General features: G+C 41.4%; 1 protein-coding gene and 1 pseudogene across 1 annotated transcript in view; one reads left to right on the top strand and one right to left on the bottom strand.

The window, feature by feature from the left end:
- Nucleotides 1–23,832, bottom strand: part of LOC126175368 (protein kinase C-binding protein NELL1-like) — a 931,698-nt gene that overhangs the window by 709,663 nt on the left and 198,203 nt on the right. The gene's annotated exons all lie outside the window — the stretch shown is intronic.
- Nucleotides 8,487–8,604, top strand: LOC126177437 (5S ribosomal RNA; annotated as a pseudogene).

Genomic DNA, 23,832 nt, shown 5'->3' on the forward strand with positions numbered 1-23,832 from the left:
GGGGGTTGCGGGCCTTGGTTTCTGCCGGTTTGCTTTTGAGCCCCTGCTAGTTCGATGCTTCCATATTGACTGTAGTTTCACAATGGAACATTTCTATTTCGAACGGAACTGGTATTCCCTTCCCATGTGTATTTAATAAAACTACGAGGGCTGTTCGGAAAGTGCGATTGGGCGCAAAATGGAAACCATAGTGAAAAGCCGATGAAGCTTTGCACAGATGTGTTGGGCAGTGTCTCTAGTATGCTCGTCTATCGCGTCACGTCGCTCTTTTCAGTTCTGAGCGCACAGTGAGAACGTATGTTGTTGTTGTGGTCTTCAGTCCTGAGACTGGTTTGATGCAGCTCTCCATGCTACTCTATCCTGTGCAAGCTCCTTCATCTCCCTACAGCAACCTGCATCCTTCTGAATCTGCATAGTGTATTCATCTCTTGGTCTCCCTCTTCGATTTTTACCCTCCACGCTGCCCTCCAATACTAAATTGGTAATCCCTCAGAACATGTCCTACCAACCGATCCCTTCATCTAGTCAAGTTGTGCCACAAACTTCTCTTCTCCCCAATCCTATTCAGTACCTCCTCATTACTTATGTGATCTACCCATCTAATCTTCAGCATTCTTCTGTAGCACCACATTTCGAAAGCTTCTATTCTCTTCTTGTCTAAACTATTTATCGTCCACGTTTCACTTCCATACATGGCTACACTCCATACAAATGCTTTCAGCAACGACTTCCTGACACTTAAATCTATACTCGACGTTAACAAATTCCTCTTCTGCAGAAACGCTTTCCTTGCCATTGCCAGTCTCCATTTTATATCCTCTCTACTTCGACCATCATCAGTTATTTTGCTCCCCAAATAGCAAAACTCCTTTACTACTTTAAGTGTCTCATTTCCTATTCTAATTCCCTCAGCATCACCCGACTTAATTCGACTACATTCCATTATCTTCGTTTTGCTTTTGATGATGTTCATCTTATACTCTCCTTTCAAGACACTGTCCATTCCGTTCAACTGCTCTTACAAGTCCTTTGCTGTCTCTGACGGAATTACAATGTCATCGGCGAACCTCAAAATTTTTATTTCTTCTCCATGGATTTTAATACCTATTCCGAACTTTTCTTTTATTTCATTTACTGCTTGTTCAATATACAGATTGAATAACATCAGGGATAGGCTACAACCCTGTCTCACTGCCTTCCCAACCACTGCTTCCCTTTCATACACCTCGACTGTTATAACTGCCATCTGGTTTCTGTACAAATTCTAAATAGAATTCGTTCCCTGCCACCTTCAGAATTTGAAAGAGAGTATTCCAATCAACATTGTCAAAAGCTTTCTCTAAGTCTACAAATACTAGAAACGTAGGTTTACCTTTCCTTAGTGTTTCTTCTAAGATAAGCCGTAGGGTCAGTATTGCCTCACGTGTTCCAACATTTCTACGGAATCCAAACTGACCTTCCGCGAGGTCGGCTTCTATCAGTTTTTCCATTCGTCTGTAAAGAATTAGCGTTAGTATTTTGCAGCTGTGACTTATTAAACTGATAGTTCGGTAATTTTCACATCTGTCAAGCCCTGCTTTCTTTGGGATTGGAATTACTATATTCTTCTTGAAGTCTGAGGGTATTTCGAGTGTCTCATACATCTTGCTCACCAGATGGTAGAGTTTTGTCCGGACCGGCTCTCCCAAGGCTGTCAGTAGTTCTAATGGCATGTTGTCTACTCCGGAGGCCTTGTTTCGACTCAGGTCTTTCAGTGCTCTGTCAAACTCTTCACGCAGTATCATATCTTCCATTTCATCTTCATCTACATCCTCTTCCCTTTCCATAATATTGCCTTAAAGTACATCGCCCTTGTATAGACCCTCTATATACTCCTTCCACCTTTCTGCTTTCCCTTCTTTGCTTAGAACTGGGTTTCCATTTGAGCTCTTGATATTCATATAAGTGGTTCTCTTTTCTCCAAAGGTCTCTCTAATTTTCCTGTAGGCAGTATCTATCTGACCCCTAGTGAGATAAGCCTCTACATCCTTACCTTTGTCCTCTAGCCATCCCTGCTTAGCCATTTTGCACTTCCTGTCGATCTCATTTTTGAGACGTTTGTATTCCTTTTTGCCTGCTTCATTTACTGCATTTTTATATTTTCTCCTTTCATCAATTTAATTGAATATTTCTTCTGTTACCTAAGGGTTTCTACTAGTTCTTGTCTTTTTATCTATTTGATTCTCTGCTGCCTTCACTATTTCATCCCTCAAAGCTACCCATTCTTCTTCTACTGTATTTCTTTCCCCCATTCCTGCCATTTGCTCCCTTATGCTCTCCCTGAAACCCTGTACAATCTCTGGTTCTTTCGGTTTATCCAGGTTCCATCTCCTTAAATTCCCACCTTTTTGCAGTTTCTTCAGTTTTAATCTACAGTTCATAAACAATAGATTGTGGCCAGAGTCCACATCTGCCCCTGGAAATGTCTTACAATTTAAAACCTGGTTCCTAAATCTCTGTCTTACCATTATATAATCTATCTGATATCTTCTAGTATCTCCAGGGTTCTTCCATGTATACAACCTTCTTTCATGATTCTTGAACCAAGTGTTAGCTATGATTAAGTTACGCTCTGCACAAAATTCTACCAGGCGGCTTCGTCTTTCATTTCTTAACCCCAATCCATATTCACGTACTATGTTTCCTTCTCTCCCATTTCCTACTCTCGAATTCCAGTCACCAATGACTATTAAATTTTCGTCTCCCTTCACTACCTGAATAATTTATTTTATTTCATCATACATTGCTTCAATTTCTTCGTCATCTGCAGAGCTAGTTGGCATATAAACTTGTACTACTGTAGTAGGCGTGGGCTTCGTGTCTATCTTGGCCACAATAATGCGTTCACTATGCTCTTTGTAGTAGCTTACCCGCATTCCTATTTTTTTATTCATTATTAAACCTACTCCTGCATTACCCCTATATGACTTTGTATTTATAACCCTGTATTCACCCGACCACCAGGCCCCCCAATACTTGGCGGGAGACACTATTTTATATGCATCTTTACGTTCTCACCCCTAAATCAAAGTGAAATAGGGGTGAGAACGTAAAGATGCATATAAAATAGTGTCTCCCGCCAAGTATTGGGGGGCCTCGTGAAAGATTTGGTCTGATTTCATGCAACCCACATAACATAACTGTTACGCGTTTCCTTCTTCATGACAATTCTCGGCCGCACTCTGCAGGGGCATTGTAGACGCTCGTGCAGCGTTTGCGATGGTAAGTGTTTGATCACCCACAATACAGACCATAATTGACTCCCCCTGAGTTTCATCTCTGCTCACATGAACCTCAGGCTATGAAGACAACATTTTGACACAGACAACGAGCTGCAGAATAGCGTAGAGAATTGGCGGAAAGCACAGGCGGCTGCCTTCTATGACGAAGGTAATGGAAAGTTGGTACAGTGCTACGACAAGTGTGTGAGCGGCGACTACGTAGGCAAGTATTTGGAACGTTTAGCTAACTGTTGTAAATAAAACATTTTTGATTTTCACCGTGGTTTCCATTTCGCGACCGATCGGGCCTTACTTTCAAAATAGGCCTCGTACTTCTGGATAAGTGGTATGGAACCGACAGTTAACACAGACCTTAGTGTGTGTTCTAGTTTTGCCGGCTTGAGGACCACGCCTGGCGGCAGACGACGCCGGTCTGATCGGAATTTAAGGACACCCAGACTAGAGTCAACCTAGGGACGACGGTTCTGCAAACGGCTCACCTAATCGAGAGCTATGTAAAGCAGTTTATATGCAATTGCGAAGTTGAGTTTAAAGCACCTGGGGTGGGGGGGAATCTCACATGGTTATTGTATTTTCTTAAATGGTCAGTAATTTAAGAATTTTCCGGTTGCTTTTTTAACTGGAAGAAATTGTAAGATTTTATTAAGTATGGTGAACCACTGAGACTTTAATATTTTAAAAGCAAATTATACATATCTGGAAAGGTGGGTTGAAAGTTTGGAGGTATCTCTTAAATGATTGTTTTCTTAAATGGTTAATATCTTTTTTAAAAAATTTCCTGTTACTTGTTTAACTGAGAGACAAATGTAAGATTTTGCTAAGCATTGTGCACTCATTGGGAGCTTAATATCTTAAAGAATTTGAAGTTGAGTTGAAAGCACATCTTTTTTTCTTAAATGGTTAACAGTTCTTTTAAGAATTGGACAATTGTATATCTTTCTCAATCGCAGCGCTTGAGTAAGCCTGTAGTTTACACTACGTGTTTTTTTAAAATTTAAATCATTTAAGCTTTGTTATTATATTTCTTAAAACACCGAAGATATTTCCTTATTAAAAATTTGGGTCTTTTTTGTATAAAGTATGTAAACTAAAGGGTGAGAGATGTTTTCGCTGAACCTTGCCCAGCCGTTACGCGTTCTCTTGTCTTTGCTTCTGAAACTGATTTTACGTTTTGATTCGGCATGTCAGGTGGTCGACCTCCTCCCTTACTTTTGCGACCATGTCTGGAGCTACTGCATTCACTAATGTTGCTGAGCGGCACCCAGAGTTGTTGGAAGGTACGGAGTCCTTCACAGAATATAATGAAATCTGGCGACCTTTGAGGCCTGTGGTCCGATGCGAAATACGGCCGAAGTAATGCTGAGGCAGCTCTTTGTTAACATATGCTCTTACAGGCCGTGCCTGCGCGATGATGTCTCGACATGTTGAAAAATGAAATTTTCGGCATATTATAGGAATTGCGGGTAAAGATAGATCTACAACTTATCCAGGTACGTGGTTCCTGTAATCATCTACTCCGCAAAAAAAAGGCCGTAAAATTTTTGTCGGTAAACGACGCAAATCACACGGAGTTTTGAAGAGCCTATCTCGTGCTCGGTTGTTGTATGTGGTTGCTGTGGCAGCATATATTTACGTTGTGGCGGTTCGGTGTTCCACTTAAACAGAACGTAGCCTCGTTAATGAAAATTAAACGTGAAGCATTTGAATCTTATATGGATTCCACACACACACACACAAGTCGCCGCAAAACATGCCAAACGACAACACATGAGTAGCTAACTCTCGGCTGGCACGACGACTGGGCTTCCGTGCACTACGTGCAAAACCCTATTGACTGCGTTAGATGTTTTAAAGAAACACAGGGTGACGATCTTTATACTTCCGTTTACATAAACGACATTCTTCAAACTACCGTGAAAAGTGTTCATCAATCCGACTCTCGTAATTTTATGGTTTTGCCTTATCAAGTTCGGCAGAACATCTTTCTGTGCATGAATTTGCTCATATTTTTCATGCCAGGGAGGAAGATCACTCTGGGAACCTAAACGGTGTGTGTATTTGCTGTCACTTTAATTACAACCGATGGTCAGCACATCATGTATCTCTAACCACCTGCCCCAAACATGGATGATCGCTAGTTTGGAATGACATGGATGATAGCTCGTTTTGAATGACTGTGGACGTAATTACAAACGCATGGAACTAGACTGCCTCAGGTGGAAGTTCTCCTTTTAGCTATGCAGTAACACCCAGGGGTGGCAATTTACTGTAATCACAGGAACCAGCTCTGGTGCCGACACTCTGTCGCGATACTCTGACGCCACACTCGGCTGCGCGACTGGACCTTCCGAATCTAAGAGTGGGGTCGCCGTCTTCTAAAAAAAATGGTTCAAATGGCTCTGAGCACTATGGGACTCAACATCTTAGGTCATAAGTCCCCTAGAACTTAGAACTACTTAAACCTAACTAACCTAAGGACTTCACACACACCCATGCCCGAGGCAGGATTCGAACCTGCGACCGTAGCAGTCCCGCGGTTCCGGACTGCAGCGCCAGAACCGCACGTCTTCTAAATTTCAACCTTTTTGCGGAGTGTAAAATTTTAGTATTTTGCCTCTCCTATCTTCTGACTGGATGAGACGCCTGCGCTTACTGGCAAACTCATATTGGTGATTGGTCAGTGAGTCCTCAGCAAGTTTGTTCGCTCTCTGTATGTAGGGGCGAGGCAGTTTAGATTTTGGACAGAACTTGTCGGAGTGAGAGACGTCGAGTGGCTGCTCCGTGATCAAGTCAACGCGTGAACAGTGATTTTTGGATGGGAGTTAGTTCAGTTTTGAGTGAGGATTCTCTATATGATTCCACTCCATCGATAGGAGCAGTGTGGAAATTTCTCGAGTATTAATTTCAGTATCGTTTTATATAAGTTCAGCTGAAATCTAATACGGCCCCGCCGGCCGTTGTGGCCGAGCGGTTCTAGGCGCTTCATTCCGGAACCGTGCTGCTGCTACGGTCGCAGGTTCGAACCCTGCCTCGGGCATGGATGTGTGTGATGTTCTTAGGTTCAAATGGCTCTGAGCACTATGGGACTAAACATCTGTGGTCATCAGTCCCCTAGAACTTAGAACTACTTAAACCTAACTAACCTAAGGACATCACACACATCCATGCCCGAGGCAGGATTCGAACCTGCGACCGTAGCAGTCGCGCGATTCCCGACTGAGCGCCTAGAACCGCTAGACCACCGCGGCCGGCTGATGTTCTTAGGTTAGTTAGGTTTAAGTAGTTCTATGTCTAGGGGACTGATGACCTCAGATGTTAAGTCCCATAGTGCTTAGACCCATTTGAACCATTTGAATACGGTCCTTAATCAGTCATGATTCACTTCGTGTATCGTATCCCAGTAGGTTTTCATGATTATTTTCGCTGTAACGAGAAAGCCTTGATGGTTTATTCATTAACAGAGAATAGTGAAGTTAGCTTTCGATTACTCGCTAAGTTTGAATCGCTGTGTGTGAGCACTCGTGTGTTCATGTTGTGTTTCCGTAGTCCACAAATCCCGGTTGACTAATAATGATCGATGCTTTACTATCGTTTGCTCGTATGGAACCATAGGATTAGTGTTTTCATGTGTGATCCATGTAAATGTAGTTCCAGTACCCTATATCTATTAAATAGATCTTCATTATGCAGCTACTTAGTTCGCTAAATTTCGCCACAATGTGCATAACAGCACGCTTCCTCTTCTCCTGTAACGTTTAACCTTATGTACCCTGTAAGAGAAAATTACTTAAAATGCTTAGCGAAGTGTAAACCCTAATCGGTCGTTTTGGAGTTCATTGATTAAATTTCCGTTGCTCTGTTTTCTCCTTACGGTAGCGACTAGGGCTAATACTCAATTAATGTTCATGGAACTTCTGACCATTTGCCACTCAGGGCCAGACAGAAAATGTTAAGCAGGGTATTTATGCAACAGATAACTCTCCGCTACCCAAAGCGCTTGGCACGAGGCGAAGTCAGCCCCAGTCACAACAGGAAACAGAGGGGATTACTTTTAGCAGATGCCATAATTGATTGCTTTGGTGTTGTGCCACATTCTCTAGGAAAATCACTCCGCACAGTTGTAACTAAGCTATACTAGCTGAGACCTAGGTCGCAAAAGTCTTCTGTATCTGGTTTATTTGCATCTCAGTCCGACGCACAACGGATACAAAGGAGCAAGTCAGCGACAAAGGTATATGCACCAGAGGACCCCTCCCGGCAACCATCATGATCCAGCACGTTACCGCTGGCGCCAAGGCAAGCTATTAGTTGGTTCAAATGGTTCTGAGCACTATGGGACTTCACTTCTGAGGTCATCATTCCCCGAGAACTTGGAACTACTTAAACCTAACTAACCTAAGGGCATCACACACATCCATGCCCGAGGCATGATTCGAACCTGCGATCGTAGCGGTCGCGCGGTTCCCGACTGAAGCGGCTAGAACCGCTCGGCCACATCGGCCGGCCAAGCTATTAGCTTCGACGCGGAAGTTAAAATTCACATCAGGTTTGTATCTTGATTCTTGTGAAAGATATAGCCCTTAGTTCGGGCTACCTACATTTTTCACAAAATGTTCAGTTCGAATGTAAAATTAAACTGTGATCTGCGACTGGTTATACTCTTCGTATTGGTTCACAATGACGGTAATTTCGTCCACCTCTGAGAACGTATTTTTATGAGAGCTGCAAAACCTACCACGTGTTTCTACACTACCAGTTCTCTTTCTTCGAGTCAAGAGCATAAAAATTATCAGAAAAATAATACCAGGCCTTGTGTTGTACAGTCTGACAGTGCTCTGAAAAAGCAGACAAACCTTTCATGCTTTGTGAAGATAGCTATCAACATGCTACGGAAAAGAATGACTTACGAGGAGAACACGAAAAGCGCCATAACTCGATTTCCCAGAGACTTCGCTCAGTGAATTAGGAGCCTAATTAAACAAACACGGCCGGCCGGAGTGGCCGAGCGGTTCTAGGCGCTACAGTCTGGAACTGCGCGACCGCTACGGTCGCAGGTTCGAATCCTGCCTCGGACATGGATTTGTATGATGTGCTTAGGTTAGTTAGGTTTAAGTAGTTCTAAGTTCTAGGGGACTGATGACCTCAGAAGTTAAGTCCCATAGTGCTCAGAGCCATTTGATTTAAACAAACACGTGTCTCGTGTTGGGCAACGGCCTTGCCGCAGTGGATACACCGGTTCCCGTGAGTTCACCGAAGTTAAGCGCTGTCGGGTTTGGCTGGCACTTGGATGGGTGACCATCCAGGCGGCCATGCGCTGTTGCCATTTTTCGGGGTGCACTCAGCCTCGTGATGCCAATTGACGAGCTACTCGACCGAATTGTGGCGGCTCCGGTCAAAGAAAATCCTCGTAACGACCGGGAGAGCTGTGTGCTGACCACACGCCCCTCCTATCAGCATTCTCAACTGAGGATGATACGGCGGTCGGATGGTTCCAATGGGCCACGTGTGGCCTGAAAGCGGAGTGCTTTTTTTTGTCTCGTGTTATCTGCAGGTATTCGACCGTTTCCGAGAAAATGACGGTCAGAATTTTAGAGTTACTGAAGGTGTCTTTAAGGCAATAAATCGTTCAGTCGTAGTGATAGCGCAGTGGCCAGCGCGGTGGCTTTGCGCTTTTGCGGCCCGTCATCGAAACCCGATTATTACCTTTTTTGTTTTTTATTTATGTACCCATGTCACTAGAATATTAATACACTAATGTTTTCCAGTATTTATTGAAATAATGTTGTCGTTATTCGTCTAACAATTCTATGCCTGGTGAATGAAATTAAACAAAAAAGATAAATGAGTAAGAAAATTTTTGAAATTGTTTTCAGTGAAAGTCCACCACGATTCATTATCAAATGCAGGCGCCAGTATTCGGTAAAGCTATCCCCTATGCGTGGTTTAACGTGAAACTGTTGCCAACGAGTGATATCTTCAGCAATGTTAATGACGTTTGTTTCCCAAGTGACATTCATACGAATAAATGTGATTGTGGCAAACTCGCCTTAGCGTGATGCACGTAATGTTAGGATCTTTGATGTTTCGAATTTTTCTACGATCAGCATCATCCAAGTGGATGCACCAAATCTTCATGAAGGATAAACCTAAGAATAAAATATAAAAGTTAATATATGAATTGATATAAGAATGAAATACAAGAATAAGAGGATTTAAAAAGGTTGTAATACCTGAAAACACAATCCATGCATATATTATACAGTAAATATGTGACACTTATTGTGAAACCCTTTTTACAATTAATGTAATGCCTTTGTATTCCATAACTTGATAAGAAACGTTAGCTTAGTATCCTTCTACGAAAGTGGTCAGATAAATGGAAAAAATAAGTAAATAAAAACAGTAATCAGGTTTCGAACACGGGGCGCAAATGTGTCAGGCTGCAACGCTAGCCACTGTGCCAGCATTTTGGTTGAAATTAACGTGTGCTAAAAGGCGCCTAAATCACATCGACAAATTTGACCGTCATTTTCTCATAAACGGTTGAGTATCTACGGATAAGCCGAGAAAGGTGTTCGCTTATTTTGACTGCTCTTACACTGAGTAAAGTTTCTGGGAAATCGGATCATGGTACTTGCTGAGTTCTCCTTGTTAGTTCTAAAACTTATCGTCAGAGATCTCCAATCCTTTTGTATTTTAGGAGATTATATTTGCTGAGTAAACGTTTACTTAATGCTCAGTTCATGTCAGTATGCCATTTTCCGCCACTTTATCTTAACAAATTGTACGAAAACGACGCATCGTTGATAGCTCTTCGTTACACCGACGGCTAGCAGCAGCATGTTTCTCGTCACACCCAAGCTATGATGCAAAAACCATCCCAAACGACATTTTTATCTGTATAATTGAAATCCGTCATCGTAAAATAACTTTAACTGACATGTCTCATATAATCAGATAAACGTTCGGCAGATAATGCTGTGGACTTCAATCTGAAGACTGGTTTGATGCAGCTCTCCATGCTACTCAATCCTGAACAAGCCTCTTCGTCCCAGAACGCGAGACCTTTGGATTTATATTCTGGCACTTCACCACTGAGCCACGAAGCCACTGCATAACCTGATTTAATTAGGTTACATTCCACTACAGTTGTTTTACTTTTGTTCATGTTCATCTTACAATATCTCTCCGGGATACTATCCACTGCATCCGCGACTGGCAGACTTACAATGTTTTCATTTATTCTCCCCAAACTTCTTCTTTTCAAATTTCTCGTTGACTTCTTTTATTGCTTGCTCAATGTACAGACAGAATAACATCGGGGAGAGGCCACAGTCCTATCTCACTTTCTAAATTACAGCCTACACTTCATGTCCCTAGATTCTTACAACTACAATCTGATTTATATACAAGTTGTAGATAACTTTATAACTCTTCGCGCCCTGTGTTTTATCCCCCTTGCCATCAGAATTGCAATGAGTGTATTTCACTGAATATTCTCAAAAGGTTTTTCTAAATCTACAAATACTATAAACGAAGGTTGGCATTGCTTCAGTTTAAGTCGTAGGGCCAGTTTTGCCTCGTGCTTACCACGTATCAATCTGCTCGTCCTGCTCCTCCACCTGTCGTGCTATTCACGTATCAACAAAATCATTGTTCAGCGGTAACGGCGATTTTTAGACGCTTTATACGTAATGATGTCCGGTACGTGTGAGACACTCCACGTGGGTACTGAAAGGAACCCGTCAAAAATTACGGCTACACGATAAATCACGCAACTTTAAACGTTGTCGGATCAATCAACTACCTTGGGATTGCAATTACGAACAACTTAAATTAGAACCATCACATAGAACATATTGTGGGGAAGGCGAACCAAACAATGCGCTTTACTGACACAACAGAAAATGTAATAGTTCTTCTGAAGTGACTGTCCACACTAAGCTTGTCCGTCCTCTTCTGTAGTATTGCTGGCCGGGATGGGATGCTTACCAGATAGGATTGACGGAGGACATGAAAAAGTTCAAAGAATGTTTGCGTGTATCGTATTACTGCGAAAACAGATGCGAGAGTATCACGGATGTTATAAGCCAGTTAGGGGATGCAGTCACAAAAACAAAGATATTTTAAGTTGCAGCAAGATATTTTCGGGAAATTTCAGTCACCAACATTCTCCTCCGAGCTCCATCCGAACAGGTCTCCGAGGGCCTAATGAAATCGGGCGACCTCCGTATCGTCCTCAGTTGATAGCCACCACTGGATGCGGACATGGGGCGGCATGTGGTCAGCCCCCTCCTCTCCCTACCGTTATCAGTTTTCGTGACTGGAGCCGCTACTTTTCAGTCACGTAGCTTCTCAATCGGCTTCACAGGAGTTGTTGCACCTTGCTTGCCAATAGCAATCGGCAGAAAGATGTGCACTATACTGCTGCATCCATTTTCAATAAGCTGCCACACGAATTCAAAAACATTAGCAGTAATCGACGCGGCTTCAAATCGACACTGAAAAATTTCCTCATGGGTCACTCCTTCTATTCTGTCGAGGAGTTCCTTGAAAAATTAAGCTGATTCTTGTTGCATTGTTGATTGCATTTACTTAAACTTATGGCCGGACTTTTTTGGGTTCATAAACATTAATTTTTATCTGTTATTACTTTTACGTTGTAATTTCATGTACTGACACGTTCCATGACCTTGGAGATCGGTTGCTCAATTTGGTCCAACGGAACTTGACGTGTAAATAAATAAATAAATCGCTACCTCGGAGATGCTCCATCCCATCGCTCGTTCGCCGACTATAACACCACGTTCAAACAGACTTAAATCTTGATAACATGCCATTGTAGCAGCAGTAACCGATCTAACAACTGCGGCAGACACTTGTCTTCTATAGGCGTTGCCGACGAAGCGCCGTGTTTACATATCTTTGTATTTTAATATGCATGCCTATACGAGTTTCTTTGGCGGTTTAGTGTATCACTGCAGGTTGCTTAAATCACCTTGTGTATGAATAAAAGTCGTAAATAGCTTGGAAGTGGTTCTGTGAACCCTCTGCCAAGCAAAGAAGTATGAATTGCGGATTAGTCACGTAGATGGAGATGAGTAATGAATAACCAATATTTTGTAACCGGTATGTGTGACTACAGTACCGAACAGGTCTACATACTATAACATCCACGATATATACTTTTTTTTTACGAGTGGAATATGAACGTGTGGAAAATTACGTAACTCAATAATATTCATTCAATTATGTAATTATTTCTTAAAAAGATGATAATTATCAAAAACAGAGACAATATTTGTCTCACATTCTTTGTTAATCTATGTCATTCTTTTCTTTTGTTTTGTACCCTTTTGTCGTCTTCTTCTGATGAACGTCACCGACGCAAGACGCGAATCGATTTGAGGTCTGTTGAATGAAAAACATTTAACGTAAAATTATTGTACTTTTATGTTCATTTGCTGGTAAAAAACAAATAGAGCCAAATGCGTTAAAACTATTAATGACTAATTATTGAAAAATTACTTCCTCTTTTAATTATAATCTTGTATTAATTGTTTTATCATAGCTGCAAGAAGCGCAGCCATTGTTAGGTTCGATTGTATAGCAAGTTCGTCTGTACTTCTGGTCGAAATATCAAGGGTTTGTGTTAAACTAATTTGCAAAACAGTATCAATAATTTTTTTGGTGGCATCAATTTAAATGATTAATTATTTATTGAGCAAAAAAAGAAATCCTCTATCTTTTGTTGGCCGCAATCTTAACTTTTATCTCATCAGCAAATTTAAATTACTTGAAACTGCAAACAATATTCCGATGTGTAAGAATTAATGTGTATCGGTGGTACTGAACTCTATTTGTAAAAGAAAAAATTAATCAAATCAGACTGCATTTTCTAAGAACATTGCTGATGGTATTTATTGTTGAACAAAATTTCATTGCTGATGTATGAGGCCAAAATTAAACTTCGCACAAATCACAGAGAAAAATGTTTCTGGTAGCATACGTCAGTGTTGTGTGCTGGTGGTATTCTGTGGTTCCATATCATGATCAATTTGCTAAGAATGATTAAATCCATCGAAGACAAAAATTATAAAAGCTCTGATGTACGATCTGTAATTTTAGTGATATGAACACAACTTACCGTCAACATTATTACACTCCGTCAGGTGGAATTCTTGTGCAATTTCAACAAAATAATTATCCGGGAGAAGTTGTAGTATGAATAATGCATTATACATGTGTATAATATTGTGTATAATATTGTCGGTTGAAAGCAAGGGGAAACTACGGCCGTAATTTTTCCCGAGGGCATGCAGCTTTACTGTATGGCTAATGATGATGGCGTCCTCTTGGGTAAAATATTCCGGAGGTAAAATAGTTCCCCATTCGGATCTCTGGGCGGGGACTACTCAAGAGGACGTCGTTATCAGGAGAAAGAAAACTGGCGTTCTACGGATCGGAGCGTGGAATGCCAGATCCCTTAATCGGGCAGGTAGGTTAGAAAATTTAAAAAGGGTAAGGGATAGGTTAAAGTTAGATATAGTGGGAATTAGTGAAGTTCGGTGGCAGGAGGAACAAGACTTTTGGTCTGGCGAATACAGGGTTATAAATACAAAGTCAAATAGGGGTAATGCAGGAGTAGGTTTAATAATGAATAAAAAAATAGGAATGCGGGTAAGCTACAATAAAGAGCATAGTGAACGCATTATTGTGGCCAAGATAGACACGAAGCCCACGCCTACTACAGTAGTACAAGTTTATATGCCAACTAGCTCTGCAGATGACGAAGAAATTGAAGCAATGCATGATGAAATAAAAGAAATTATTCAGGTAGTGAAGGGAGACGAAAATTTAATAGTCATTGGTGACTGGAATTCGAGAGTGGGAAATGGGAGAGAAGGAAAAATAGTAGGTGAATATGGATTGGGGTTAAGAAATGAAAGACGAAGCCGCCTGGTAGAATTTTGTGCAGAGCGCAACTTAATCATAGCTAACACTTGGTTCAAGAATCATGAAAGAAGGTTGTATACATGGAAGAACCCTGGAGATACTAGAAGATATCAGATAGATTATATAATGGTAAGACAGAGATTTAGGAACCAGGTTTTAAATTGTAAGACATTTCCAGGGGCAGATGTGGACTCTGGCCACAATCTATTGTAGATTAAAACTGAAGAAACTGCAAAAAGGTGGGAATTTAAGGAGATGGGACCTGGATAAACCGAAAGAACCAGAGATTGTACAGGGTTTCAGGGAGAGCATAAGGGAGCAAATGGCAGGAATGGGGGAAAGAAATACAGTAGAAGAAGAATGGGTAGCTTTGAGGGATGAAATAGTGAAGGCAGCAGAGGATCAAATAGATAAAAAGACAAGAACTAGTAGAAACCCTTAGGTAACAGAAGAAATATTGAATTTAATTGATGAAAGGAGAAAATATAAAAATGCAGTAAATGAAGCAGGCAAAAAGGAATACAAACGCCTCAAAAATGTGATCGACAGGAAGTGCAAAATGGCTAAGCAGGGATGGCTAGAGGATAAATGTAAGGATGTAGAGGCTTATCTCACTAGGGGTAAGATAGATACTGCCTACAGGAAAATTAGAGAGACCTTTGGAGAACAGAGAACCACTTGTATGAATATCAAGAGCTCAGATGGAAACCCAGTTCTAAGCAAAGAAGGGAAAGCAGAAAGGTGGAAGGAGTATATAGAGGGTCTATAAAAGGGCGATGTACTTCAGGACAATATTATAGAAATGGAAGAGGATGTAGATGAAGATGAAACGGGAGATATGATACTGCGTGAAGAGTTTGACAGAGCACTGAAAGACCTGAGTCGAAACAAGGCCCCGGGAGTAGACAACATTCCATTAGAACTACTGAAGGCCTTGGGAGAGCCAGTCCTGGCAAAACTTTACCATATGGTGAGCAAGATGTATGTGACAGGCGAAATACCATCAGACTTCAGGAAGAATATAAATAATTGCAATACGAAAGAAAGCAGGTGTTGACAGATGTGAAAATTAGCGAACTATCAGTTTAATAAGTCACGGCTGCAAAATACTAACGCGAATTCTTTACAGTCGAATGGAAAAACTAGTAGAAGCCGACCTTGGGGAAGATCACTTTGGATTCCGTAGAAATATTGGAACACGTGAGACAATACTGACCCTACGGCTTATCTTAGAAGCTAGATTAAGGAAAGGCAAACCTACGTTTCTAGTATTTGTAGATTTAGAGAATGCTTTTGACAATGTTGACTGGAATACTCTCTTTCAGATTCTAAAGGTGGCAGGGGTAAAATACAGGGAACGAAAGGCTATTTACAATTTGTACAGAAACCAGATGGCAGTTATATGAGTCGAGGGGCATGAAAGGGAAGCGGTTGGGAAGGGAGTGAGACAGGGTTGTAGCCTATCCCTGATGTTATTCAATTTGTATATTGAGCAATCAGTAAAGGAAACAAAAGAAAAATTCGGAGTAGGTATTAAAATCCATGGAGAAGAAATAAAAACTTTGAGGTTCGCCGATGACATTGTAATTCTGTCACAGACAGCAACGGACTTGGAAGAGCAGTTGAGCTGAATGGACAGTGTCTTGAAAGGAGGATATAAGATGAACGTCAACAAAAGCAAAACGAGGATAATGGAATGTAGTCGAATTAAGTCGGGTGATGTTGAGGGTATTAGATTAGGAAATGAGACACTTAAAGTAGTAAAGGAGTTCTGCTATTTGGGGAGCAAAATAACTGATGATGGTCGAAGTAGAGAGGATGTAAAATGTAGACTGGCAATGGGAAGGAAAGCGTTTCTGGAGGAGAGACATTTGTTATCACCGAGTATAGATTTAAATGTCAGGAAGTCGTTTCTGAAAGTATTTGTATGGAGTGTAGCCATGTATGGAAGTGAAACGTGGACGATAAATAGTTTAGACAAGAAGAGAATAGAAGCTTTCGAAATGTGGTGCTACAGAAGAATGCTGAAGATTAGATGGGTAGATCACATAACTAATTAGGAGGTACTGAATAGGATTGGGGAGAAGAGAAGTTTGTGGCACAACTTGACTAGAAGAAGGGATCGGTTGGTAGGACATGTTCTGAGGCATCAAGGGATCACCAATTTAGTATTGGAGGGCAGCGTGGAGGGTAAAAATCGTAGAGGGAGACAAAGAGATGAATACACCAAGCAGATTCAGAAGGATGTAGGTTGCAGTAGGTACTGGGAGATGAAGAAGCTTGCGCAGGATAGAGTGGCATGGAGAGCTGCATCAAACCAGTCTCAGGACTGAAGACCACAACAACAACAACAACAACAACAACAACATAATATTGTCAGTATCATTTACAAAATCAGATCAATGTAACTGCCAAATAACAGAGTGAATTCAAACCGCAGAATACCATAGAGTAACATATCACCCATATTCATTGCATTTGTCCATGTTGATGATACGTAAAACCGCCACAATACGGTAGAAAATTTAGCTGTTGTTTTTGCAGCGCTAGTGTTAAGACACTGGTGAGGACAGTGGGGGAGTAATTGCAGCTGCAGGCAGGAAGCCGTAGTGGGAGCAAAACATGTGCGCGTCTTCTGGCAGCGGGTGGGGACAGGGGAAGCGACCTGTGTGCAACAGAGCGGACACGGACACGGCCAGCGCAGCACGCGCCGGTGTCTCCTCCCGACACCGGCCGTAACCGGAGCGCGGGCCGGAGCGGCACCCAGCAGCCGCCGCAGCCGCTGTTGCGCTGGTCAGGCCGAGCCCGCCGCCGCCATCGACCCCGGGCTGCTGCCGCAGTGCCCGACCACTCGTTACGGACGAAAGCTGGTGGCGGTGATTACTTCGGCTGTGAAGTTCTACAGAGACTGAGCGAAAGAACTCTCTCTCCACTAGCAGTAGTGTACCGAACATCGTTGGAGCAACGAAGAGTACCTTTTCATTCCTAATTCGGAATTCGCGATAATTCAGCCTGGTTTTCCATCGACAAATGATACTCTGCCTCACTATACTCGACATCATTTCGCGCGAGGCGAATGTCGAAGGCAGCCTCTGCCTTCCTATTCGCTTTATGTTAGCGATATTTACTCGTAGAAAGTGTTTATAACTTTTAACGTATCTTTTCCTAGCCGTCCATGTGGTCACTTCAGCCAGTTTCCAGCTACAACGGGAAGAGAGTTCTTCTCTAATCTTCCTAAATGGGAGTTGGTCGGAGCCGACAAGGCGAATTTTAAGGGCTAGTATTTTCTCAGCAGAGCTGGTTTCTCCAACTCTTTTTGCTGAGTAATTTCCAAAGGGCCTATCAGAAAGTAGGACCTTACAGAAGGGACGCCCAAAAATTCGGCTCACGAGCCATGCCCTGGCTCGCGTGCCGTAGTGCTCGCCCTGGCTGCACACTTCCCTCACCACCGTGCCACAGTGAGCGGGAGGAGTAGACAGAGGCGGAAGCTATGAACGTGCTATATTTAGACGGCAATACGACTTTATATCATATTCAATGTTTATCAATAACATAGAACACAAACAAAACAAATTTTCAGTGTTATTTAATTATTTTTTGTGCATGCTGAAGGCATAATATAATTTTTAACTGTCGGCATACGCACAGGTCCATACAATTTCCCAGATTTTCGCTCCTAGGTTACCATGTAGTTTAGTTTTATAATCGAAAAAAGGGCCTTTCACACACACACACATGTTGATCTAAATATTGTAGCACTTCTGCAACCTCATTACAGAGACATAAAGACTCCATATGAGGAAAACGATGCAGATGCCCTCCACAGCTGTAACATAAAAGGATCTATCTTTAAAACAGCAATTACAGAGCAGATCAATCAGTTACACCTGCACACGAACAAGGATGCTTTCTTATGAAACGACAAACGGCCTCTGAAACTGTTCAAAATTGGTAGTCTTCTCAAAAGTTTAGACAGCTGTCCTTGTAACTCTTTCGAGGACACAATGAATTTTTCAGACTTCATGTTCTCTTTTATGACAGTGAGATTAGGGAACTGGACTCTGTTTGCAGAGTTTATATACAGTACGATTTTCTTTTTAAATGGGTCCCCATCAAATCACAAATAAGTTTTTTTCACATTGAAATGTCTTACTGTGGAAGGGTGCAGTCAAGTCCACATAAAATACGAAATCTGCAGCCATTCTAGACGTTCTCATGCGCGTTCCTGCTCTCTCCTTTCCTTCATAAATTCGACAATACCGGCTTTTAAACCGTAAACTCGTTCCAGGCTTACCCCTTAATTCGACCAACGTACTTTGCAGTAACATATGAAGTCTCCATACTCTTTGTTCACTTCCATCGAAAACTGTTGCAACTGACAGGGAAGTAATATGTGTGACTTCTGAAATTTTACTATTCAAACCACCAATTTCTTCACATCCTTCATCCCTGTAAATTTAGCACAAAGTGCTTCTTGATGTACAGAAGAATGAATCCCATCTGCCGATTGTTATAATGTTTTGGTTTTTTAATGTCAACTAAATCTTTAAATTCTTTCTGCATGGTACTGTAATGTCGTTTTTTATAGCAAATTAGCAGTACCTGTCGATTATCCGACTGCATGAGGGATACTGAAAATTTTTATCCCTCACTTGCGTCATCCCAATTCAGTTTTAAAGACTTGTGACTATAGGTCGCTAGACTGCTTCTTTTAGACAAACAGCCACTGAAACTGTAACGTCCTTCATACCACAAACAAATACTGCGAAGGTATGTGACAGGGCCGTTACTATTTACAATAAATATTAATGATTTAGTAGATAACGCTAGAGGTTCCGTGACTCTATTCGCGAAGGATGTTTTTGTATATAGGAAAATTGCAAAGCCGGAACACTTCAGTGAAATGCAGGATGCTCAAAAGAGAATCGACGTCTGGTCGAGTGACTGGCAGTTGAATGTAACGAATGGCATATAAATAAGCAAAGCGACCTACGAGATCTACTACTGTTCGATTTCACTATTGGCGACAAATAAGCTAAACTACAATGAGCATCTAAAACAAATTGCAGAAAAGACAGATGATGATCGTAGACTCATTTACAGATTTGTCTTCAACTGATTAATTTACAGTGTTCAGAAATATGTACTGAAAATAGCAGAGACATCGTATGAGTTTGGACGAGTCTTAATAGGTTAAAAATAGTTTCATACTTATAGGTGAAGTTTTTTAAACTGAAAAACATATGAAAAATTTCAATGATCACCGTCAAGAGCTAATACTATGTACTTGTTTATTACGATCCGTTTCAGTCCTGAGATATCCTGTATTCTCTCCTTTGGCATACGGGATACCTGATGACGGTGTGAGGACAAAATGGTCGAAATAAAAAAGTATTTATTTTGAACTATTAGTGGCGAAATACGGCGTTTATTAACTATAGATGATGGTCTGAGGAGAAACTGGTCGAAATGTACAAGTATTTATTTTTAACTGTTGGCGGTGAACTGTGGAGTTTCTTAGTTATAGACTAAGGTGGGCGGTACTATATTTTTGTATAACAATACATTATGTCCATCGCCAGAGAAAAACTGGTCTTCAGGAATGAAATTGACGCAATGTCCAGAACGTTTTTCTTTCCTTGAAAATAATGACATGTTGATATGAGGGAAAAGTAACTTTTTTCACCATTTCAAATAGGTTCTGGCATTTTATATACTTACTATAAAAATCTGGGACTTCGTTCAACTGACGATAACGCTTATTACGTTTTAGGCAGCATATGGTCATTTCAATAAGGAATCTGGTGAGGTATCGAACAGTGCATTACGTTCGTTGTGAATCAGTTTCTTTAGTAACAGTTTCCACGCTCAGTTATCAGCTTTTAAAACTCGTAAACTGAATAACAAACTTTTGAATATTACATGTGATACCTGTGCCTACACAGTGTCATAATAATCAGTCATATTTTTAAAATTACCTAAGTAAAGGAAGTTATTAATGATCTATAATTACAACCAAGTTTGTAGTATGCAAATATTCAAAATTAATAAACTGCGGAGGAATTTAAATGCAAAGAATTTCAGTTCGGTTTTGTAATGACAACTTCTGTAACGGACTGAAGAGCCAATTTGACTGTTGGAGAATGCAAATGAAATGTAGGTTCACGAATCATTTACATTCGGGATTTGGTTATTTACAAAAAGTAATTACCTTTTGAGAATTTTTAGCTCATCAGGAGACGGAGTATTCGCAATGTACTTAAATCCTGCCAAATTTTCTGTACTGAGTTGTCGTCTCAATATGAAATATTTAGACTGCCTAGCATATCAGAATTTCAAAACAAACTCGATTTCTAAAATTGCTATCATCAAAATTCAGTTTGCATTTTTGTACTATTAAAATCACTAACAGCACATAAAAAGTCACTTTCAGAGACAAGAAAACTTTAAAACAAAAATCTCTCCAGCAAATTTCAAAACAACTGCTGTATTATTGTTGTTATCTGTACTGTTAAACGTGGAAACTATGAACTATACTTCCATAATTAATGATCATTACACACAAGTAGAATGCAGATGTGAAAATCACGAACATCTGCTTAGTGTTTTTCATACCTATTTTCTTCTGTTTATCGCCTGCGTGACGGCGGATTAAAATGTGATCGCTTACAATATTTTCTACGAAGTCCGCCATGTTTGACGCTCAGACGCTAAAAAGCAAAGGGTTTTGGTACGTTAAAGAACGCAGATGCTCTTTTGTGGCGCTCCACTTAACATGTCGTGTAGTCTCACTTGAGGTGTCTGCGCATCTACACGATATGAACAGGTAAATATATCCAGTGCCAGTGAAGTTTAGTGTTCTAAAAATCGAGCACCTATGTATGGAAGAATATAAGAAATGAAGGAGGAATCAAGATACTTTGAAATTGAGCGATTCGCGTGTGGTTTTACTCCTGTCAAAAAAGACGGTACAACCAATATTACTTGAGAAGCTATTATGTTTCGACGTGCACGTGATCACACCGTAAATAAACCCGCCTGAGCAGTTGGTGTAACAACGCAGACTGTCCAACGGGTCTACAAGGAATGTTGTACCACTCGCAGCCATGTGACACGTCGTAAGAACATTGGCCATAAAAAGATCCTAACCGACACTTACTGGAGATGAATATCACGCCCCTGACACTGACAATCGGTATCAAATCCGACAAGAATGGCTGCTAGTAGCTAACGCAGGTCATCTTACCCAATTTCTGAGCAAACATTGGGAAATGACCCTACATGCAGCTGACATCTGAAGTCGGGCCTTACTACAGGCCATTTCTGACAGCGACAAAAGAAGGAGCAAGCCCTTAAAGGGTCAAGCAACACAGAAACCGGACAGTTGCTGGCTGGAGGCAAATACGAGTAGTGTGTTGCGAATAGAAGCGACGTGTACTCTTTTCAAAAGATGACAGGCGTCGAATGCACCGACGCCCAATGTGGCATTCAGCCCGCAATGTGTGAAGGGTGCAGTTAAGGCCGGAGGTGATTTTGGGATGTTTTGGGGGTATTTTATGCACTATGGTTGGGGGCAATCATTCAGGTTAGCGTAATATAAATCAAGATATTTATTTCAACATTTTCGTTCACGAAATATTTTTCTTTGTCCTACATCTACATACTGAGTATGCTGTGAACCCTCCCGTCTTCGAAGATGAAAACATCTGTGTTCACGAGACTGCACATACACTTCACTCGTCTGGTGAACATTTAGGTAACCTATTGTACCTTCACTGGCTCACTAAATCATTTGATCAAATCTCCAGAGAAAAATGACTGGGACTATTTGAAGAGTTGGTGAAATGTGGCGTTTAACATTTCTGCAAATAAATTGTTTTACCTGATCTATTCATCGATGAGTAGCTTCACTTTGATATGGAACACTTGAAGAAACCTGTGCACTCTCCCCCTTGTCGAATCGGAGTCGTTATCAGCGCTAGAGGCAGTGTTATACTGTATTAGCGTAATGTCTCGTGGGGCTGACTATTTTTTGTCCGGTGTCCTTACTATGTACACTGTCCAGTCACATTAGTGTAACCATCCGTCAAAGGCCCGAATAACCACCTTTTGCAGCGCGAACGTGCATGAAGAGTTTCAGCGAGGTTCTGAAAGGACAGAGAGTTACGTGGAGCTATAACGACTCCAGTGCCGTGGGCAGCTCCACTAGGCTTCTCGGTTAAGAATCTATGGCACTTGCAGCCCGATCGATATAGTTCCACGGATTTACGATTGGGCTTAAATCCGTTGAGTATGGTGGCCAGGGGAGTATGGTACACTAATCCTGGCCCCATTTTGCACCACGAGCTGTGTGATATGTTGCACTGTCGTGATTGTCCTGCTGGCCGATACCATCATGCCAAGGAAAAAATGAACTACTTGTGGGGGTGAACATGGTCCCTAAGGATATATACATATTTGAGTTGATCCACTGTGCCTTCTGAAATGACGAAATCACCCAGAGAGCCTGAAATCTGATATTCTCGGCCCACTCTTGGTATTGTGTATTTCGGAATACTGAACTCTGTAATGATTTCCGAAATGAATTTCTATTCACAATATACATAAATGACCTGGTGGATGACATCGGAAGTTCACTGAGGCTTTTTGCAGATGATGCTGTGGTGTATCGAGAGGTTGTAACAATGGAAAATTGTACTGAAATGCAGGAGGATCTGCAGCGAATTGACGCATGGTGCAGGGAATGGCAATTGAATCTCAATGTAGACAAGTGTAATGTGCTGCGAATACACAGAAAGATAGATTCTTTATCATTTAGCTACAAAATAGCAGGTCAGCAACTGGAAGCAGTTAATACCATAAATTATCTGGGAGTACGCATTAGGAGTGATTTAAAATGGAATGATCATATAATGTTGATCGTCGGTAAAGCAGATGCCAGACTGAGATTCATTGGAAGAATCCTAAGGAAAAGCAATCCGAAAATAAAAGAAGTAGGTTACAGTACGCTTGTTCGCCCACTGCTTGAATACTGCTCAGCAGTGTGGAATCCGTACCAGATAGGGTTGATAGAAGGTATAGAGAAGATCCAACGGAGAGCAGCGCGCTTCGTTACAGGATTATTTAGTAATCGCGAAAGAGTTACGGAGATGATAGATAAACTCCAGTGGAAGACTCTGCAGGAGAGACGCTCAGTAGCTCGGTACTGACTTTTGTCAAAGTTTCGAGAACATACCTTCACCGAAGAGTCAAGCAGTATATTGCTCTCTCCTACGTATATCTCGCGAAGAGACCATGAGGATAAAATCAGAGAGATCAGAGCCCACACAGAAGCATACCGACAATCCTTCTTTCCACGAACAATACGAGACTGGAATAGAAGGGAGAACCGATAGAGGTACTCAAGGTACCCTCCGCCACACACCGTCAGGTGGCTTGCGGAGTATGGATGTAGATGTAGATGTAGATGTAGAAATGTCCCATGCGTCCAGCTCCAACTACCATTCGGCCTTAAAAGTCTTAATTTCCGTTATGTGGCCATAATCACCTCCGAAACCTTTTCATATGAATCACATAAGTAAAATGACAGTTCCAC

The sequence above is a fragment of the Schistocerca cancellata genome, chromosome 3, assembly GCF_023864275.1.
Source record: "Schistocerca cancellata isolate TAMUIC-IGC-003103 chromosome 3, iqSchCanc2.1, whole genome shotgun sequence".
NCBI classification, from domain to species: Eukaryota; Metazoa; Arthropoda; class Insecta; order Orthoptera; family Acrididae; genus Schistocerca; species Schistocerca cancellata.